Below are 6561 nucleotides of genomic sequence, written 5' to 3' on the forward strand. Positions count from 1 at the left end.
CTAATCCCTGTAACCTGTGAATGTTACTTTGTAAAAGAGATTTTGCAGATGTGATTAAGCTTTCCAGAACTTGAAAAAGATTATCCTGTATTATGCAAGTAGACCCCACCTAAACATGTGAGTCCTTAAAAGCAGAGAAGCTTTACTACCAGCTGAAGTCAGTCAGAGAAAGATGTGACTGTGAAGAAAGATAAGAGAGATGCAATATGAAAAAAGACTCAGCTCACCGCTGTGACTTTAAAAATGGGAGAAGGGAATCAGAAGTCAAGGGCTGTTGACATTCTGTAGAAGCTGGAAAAGTTTAGGAAATACATTCTTCTCTAGAATTCTGGAAGGGAATGAAGCCCTGCAGATAGCTTTATTTTAGCCTGGTGAGGCCCATGCTGAAGCTTTAACTTATAAACCTGCAAGGTAATAAATTTCAGTCACTATATGTGCAGCAATTTGTTACAGCAGCAATAAAAAACCACAAATACCAACACCAAAAAGGGCCAGGACCATGAGTGTAACTGACAATATGACTGTCCAAAAAACCAATTGATGAATCAAAACAAGGAAGAAATGATCATTTATGGTGACCCGATGATGAGGATCTTCACAAATCCTCATAAATAACACTCTAAAATAATATATTTCCTTTCTAGTTTTCAATTTTAAATGTAGACGTGGTCAAGAAAATCTGGTTGCTCTTGATCAAGAATGAAAGATTTTCTTATTAAAATGCAGGGTAATAAAACAAGGTCTGTGTGGTGGGAGTGTTAGGGGGAAAGGATGTCCTGAGCTAATTCTAAGCAGGCTTTGTGGACTCCACCCCCACTCTAGATCAAAGTCATCAAGACATTGGGAAAGACGAATCCTGTCACCACCAAAGGGAAGGTGGTTGGGACCTGAGGGTGGAGTTAAGTAGCCAGGTTTGATAAAAAACCAAACACATGGGCCTTGGGGGGCTCGCTCTCTCGCTCTTTTGCTTGCTTCCTGGCTTCACAGCTCCTGGCTTGCGGCCAGCTCTCAGAGTGCCATTTGGGATTCTAGATCGGTGGATGGGTAGGACGCAATTAAAATTTTGACTCCCACTATTTTTCCTGAGTTGTACATTTCCTCATTTGCCCTTCCCTTGTAAATAAACCTTTTATTAACCTTTCGTGTGTGCCTGCAGTAGAGTATTGATAAGTCCTTTTAAGCGCGTGGGTGAGGACCCACAGTTAGGCAACCGTTTTGTATTGGGGCTGCCCTGTAACAGGAGTACTAGATTGACCCTTGATGTTGGCAAAGATTCCTATGCTGTTTCTCCACTCAAAAGCCAAGCATGTCAGGAGATCCCCAAATGGACCAACCACCAGTCTATTCACAGAAAGGAATAATGTATTTCATGGGAAAAATAATTGGATTCTTTGTCCTCAGGTTCCCTAAGGCTGAGAGTCCCAAGAAGTGGCAATTCACTCGAGTTATCTTTAGTAATAAATGGTTTATTGTAAAGATAAATGCTTATGGAAACGTAAGGAAGAACGAGCAATCAGGGTCAGGAAGAACAGGAATAGGAGGGTGGCAGTGGATTCAAGATAGTTCCAATACCTCAGTCACAGAATTCTGCAGATCTTTACTCTTAAGTGACTAAGCTACTCCCTATGTATCTGCCACATTCTCCATTCACTATTGAAAATTATCATGTATTCTCTGTGTCTCTTCTGAATTATAGGTTCTTCTTACTCATTACTTGACTTACTCATAACTTCAGTTAGTTAGTTTTGACTCATTCAAGTCCCTCCTGACTTTCCTAACTTCTCTTGACCCCACAGCTTTTCAGCTTAATCATGCATTTAAGCATTCACTTGAAAAATACCTACTGACTACCTATTAGGTGTCCTCATGCAGTATTGCTAAAAGAGATAGGGCAGGGGGAGAGATATAAGATAATCACAAAAGTGTTTCAGTGCATTCTGCTGGACTCACCTTATCTTTTCAAACCAGGCTTTGGGATCAGTTGCTGGACACTCCATGAACTGGCTGCCTTCAGGAACAGCAGCCATAGAACACATGTTTAAAACCATGTGACTCTCTCCTTCCCCTAACTTCCAGACAGGGGTAATTGACTAAGGACTGGCATTTGACCAAGTATAATACATTGGCTGGTTAGCAACCTACAGTTTAACTCAACTTTATAAGCTTTCTTTAGAAGGTAGAAATTACAGTGTAAAGACATTATGTAGTTTACCATATGGATATAAGCCTTACACTGCAGAGTAGTAATCTAAATGTGTAAAGTGCTTCATCCATAGGGAACTTTCTCATTCATGAGATAGAAAGTTAGAGGACACTTGTTAGATTCAGGGGCTCTGAACAGGGAGCAAAGCAGGGGTGATTTTGAACATAGCATAAGGTTGTGTTCACTCAAATGGTAGCCAGAATGAAGCATAGGAAAATGCACTTTAGAAAGGAGTAAATCAGTAAAAGATTCCATTAGGTTTGCTTCTCTGGGACGGTTGGGAGAAGATAGCAAGAGCAAGGGGACTTTGGATTCTCTGGGACAGTCCTTGGTTGAAGGCTAAGTGCTGAAAGTTTCAACACAGCACTGGCTTTTATGCCAGACTGAGGATCACCATATTTACATTAAGCAGTTCTCAGTGAAGCATTTTAGAGTCGTGGTACACACAAGCATCATGGCACAATTACAGCACATGACTTTGATTTCCCCTGCTGGTACTCATAGGAAGGAATTGATATAGAGGTGGTCATAATGAGGGGCAGCTCTCTACACCATTGATTGTGGGTTGGCAACAAAGTTGGCATGGCTCAACTGGTTATTGTTGATGTATTGTGTTAGTGGTATGACTGGAAAGGAGTGAGGCCCCAGGAATGCTGAATAGTAACAACATTCCCTAGGGGGGAAATGACTAAAGGACTGGTAACTCCTGGTAGTTTATATATTTTGGTTTTTGGAACAGGATGTTGGCACATTCATTTGTTCTGTTGTCTGAAGATAGGCTTGATTTTCAAATGAAAACAGTCAGAGAACTAAGTTTCCTTTGGGACCATCTGGTAGTGTATCCCAAGTCTGACTTGGAGAGAAATATTTGGTGTTTGTCCAGAATTACTTGAGATTATGGTAGTTTGTGCAGAACCTAGTTATGGTCCTGGAACACAGAAGCATGAATCTAGGAAGTATAACCCTGCCAGCAACTGGAGAACACTGAGCAGTAAATTGGATGTATTAGTATGCACTGTGAAAGCCCAGGGTTGGAGAGGGACAAACATGATGAGTACTTCAGTGTCTGGAAGACCTCTAGCTGTTAGAGACCACTGGCACACTCTACCCCCACACTAGGGTACACATTAGAGGCCATGTGGTTCAACTTCTTGTGTTACAAGTAGATATTGTGGCACAGAAAAGCCAAGTAACATTGCCTATTGCAATTGATGGGTGAAGCAAGAATAGGACTCATGGGATGACTTCCCTTTTAAACTAGGTCTGGCATAGAATGATCATGGTCAGAGCTGAAAAGCAGACAATGAAATATCTTTCATATGAGCATCACATTTACATGTACAAGAACTCATGTGTTCATTGGTTTATTAGCATGTAGGGATGTCCTAGATCCTCAGTATTGACTATTGAGTGACATCAGCTAATCATCAAGTTGGGTAAATCAGAAAGCTTAAATGGCCATTGATCCTCAACCCATATCCAGTCTATTACCAAGTCTTGTCAATAGCACCTTCCAGCTACTTCTCTCTCCTCTTCATAACCAGGTTGGTCTGAGCTACCATCTTCTCTTCTCTTGCCTAGATTCCTTTTTTTAAATAAAGATTTATTTATTTATTCATACAAGAACTAGGTATAAGCCAGAGGTGGGGGGGCGGGGGGAAGAGGATTCATCAGAGAGACTGGGGAGCAGAACAGGCAGATTAACTGAAATACAGTGCTGAAGGGAGCAGTGGGTGAGACAGGAGAGGTCTGCTGGGCCATATGGGTTAGCTCCCTGGCCAGGGACCAAACTCATGCTGTAGTGGCTGGCAGTAGCTTGATAGCTCTGTCTTTAACCCCTACGCCACGATGGAGGCCCCTCTTGCCTAGACTTCTAAGACATTTTTATAATGGTTTGCCCACATTTACTCTATTTTGAATCTTCTTTCTTTCTTTCTTTCTTTCTTTCTTTCTTTCTTTCTTTCTTTCTTTCTTTCTTCTTTCTTTCTTTTCTTCTTTCTTTCTTTCTTTCTTTCTTTCTTTCTTTCTTTCTTTCTTTCTTTCTTTCTTTCTTTCTTTCTTTCTTCTTTCTCTCTTCTCTTTCTCTCTCTCTCTCTCTCTCTCTTCTCTCTCTCTCTCTTTCTTTCTTTCTTCTTCTCTCTCTCTCTCTCTCCTTTCTCTCTCTCTCTCTCTCTCTCTCTCTCTCTCTCTCTCTCTCTCTCTCTCTCTTTCTTTTTGAAAGACAAAGCTCTCTTCATTTATTTCTCATAAGGAAGGGGAAGAAGAGGAATGTGAGGTCACAGGTGTGACTAAGTGAGGGGGTGCCAGAAACTGGTATCCACCAGACAGGCCTTTACTCTGCCAGTAGGTCTCTCTGGAAGGGATGGCCAGTTCACAGATGCCCTAGATGGCTGCTTTGCCCATCATAAAAATGTCATGACTGTCCCCTTCTTGCCAATCCGCCAGGGTTCCACAGGATAAAAGCGGACAATTATCCTGTCCCGGCTCAGATTCAGCTCCTTGGTGAGGAACTCGAAGAAACGGTTGCTGTGGTTGCGTTCTCCTCCGCGGTGCCCACCACACCTATAGAGGAGACGAGGAGCTGCCTGCAGGGCTCAGCAGAGCCATTCACCGACGTGATCAGGCCTGGCCACACCGTCGGGTTCACGCGGTCCTCGGGTTTGCCCAGTGTGGCAGCGGCGGCTCCGCAGAGCGGCTTCTTCAGCCCGGTCTGCAAGCAGCTGGCAGGCAAGCTCGTCTCTAGCTCTACAAACGGCATGTCCTCGAATCTTCTTTCCTCACAGCAGGCAGTGGTCTTTCTCCACTCCACTCTACCTTTTTTATTTTTTGTATTTTCCAATAGACTTTACTTTTTAAGAGCAATTTTAGGATTACAGAAAATTGAGCACATAGTATAGAATAACTTTACACCTTATCCCCCCATCTACTCCACTTCTAGTTCCCCCGTTATTAATATCTTGCCTTAGTGGGGTACCTTTGTTACAACTGATGAATCAATATTAGTATATTACTAACTAAAGCTCACAGTTTAGTTAGGATTCACCCTCTGTGTTGTCTCCTTCTAAGGGTTCCTATTGATAAAATCATACTATCATGGGGCCTCCCTGGTGGCGCAAGGGGTTAAGCACAGCACTATGAGGCGGTCTGCGGCCTCTGCAGCACGAGTTCGAGCCCCTGCCGGCCAGGGAGATACCCACATGGCGCGGCAGACCTCCCTGTCCACCCGCTGCTCCCCTCAGCAGTGTCTTTGGTCCATCTGCCTGTTCTGCTCCCCGCTCTGTCTCTGGTGAATCCTCTCACCCCCTGTTGGCCTGAACCCTGGTTCTTGTATGCACTAATAAATAAATCTTCAAAAAAAAAAATCATACTATCATGTGTTCACTATCACAATAGCATGCAGAACAGTTTTACTACTGTAAAAAAGCCCTTAGGTTCCACCTATTCACCCTAGTGGTCTTTTCATAATACAAATCTTACCCTGTTACTCTCCTCATTGGCCTCACCTTGCTCCACTCTCTAGTTTTCTGTCTCCAATGATATGGGTCTCTCTACTTCACTTCCCCAAACCACATTTCATTCTGCCTTTGAGTTTTGCTCAAGGGTCTCTTCTTCCTCAAATGCCCTTCAACTTTCCAGCCCAACCCTCAGGTCTTATGGTTTGTAATTATGCATATGTGTGTGATTACTGGACTTGCCTCCTTCTAGAATATGAACTACTCACTGGCAAAAACTGTGCCACTGTATCCATAGTGCCTGGAACACAGTAGGCTTGTAGTAAATATTTGTCAAATAATATTAATTAATAAATTAATAAATGAACAATGAGTTTCACCTGACTCACAGAGATTAGAAAGATTACCAAGGGAGGGGGGGCTCCCTGGTGGTGCAAGGGGTTAAGCATCAGCACTATGAAGCTATCTGCAGCACTGTAGCACGAGTTCAAACCCAGCCAGAGAGGAGACCCACATGTGCAGCAGAACTCTCCTGACTCTCCCGCTGCTCCCCTAAGCAGTGTATTTCAATCAGTCTGCCTGTTCTGCTCCCCCTCTGTCTCTGGTGAATCCTCTCACCCCCACATCTCTCCCTGCATCCCAGCTCTTGCATGTATAAATAAATAAGTCTTAAAAAAAAAAGATTACCAAAGGTTTGCAACGATCACAGGGGATAAAAGGCAACATGAATAGGAAGCAATAAAAAGGTTTATCCACTAGACTGAGAACACAGCTGAAAATTTGTGGAGGCCTCACTCCATCAGATTCTTTCAGGGGAGAAAGCAGGACAGGGAGTTAGAGTGGTAGAGAGTTTTACAGGGTGGAGCTGTTCCAGTAGTGACAAAGTACAGGGTGTGACCATAAGAG

At 43.1% G+C, this 6561-nt stretch overlaps 1 pseudogene; it reads right to left on the reverse strand.

Annotated features, from left to right (window-relative positions):
• Positions 1-4589: 4589 nt before the first annotated feature.
• On the reverse strand, positions 4590-4961 carry LOC119232886 (D-dopachrome decarboxylase-like; annotated as a pseudogene).
• Positions 4962-6561: the final 1600 nt, after the last annotated feature.

Source organism: Talpa occidentalis, unplaced genomic scaffold (genome assembly GCF_014898055.3).
Source record: "Talpa occidentalis isolate TD23 unplaced genomic scaffold, MPIMG_talOcc4v2.1 talOcc4.7, whole genome shotgun sequence".
NCBI lineage: Eukaryota > Metazoa > Chordata > Mammalia > Eulipotyphla > Talpidae > Talpa > Talpa occidentalis.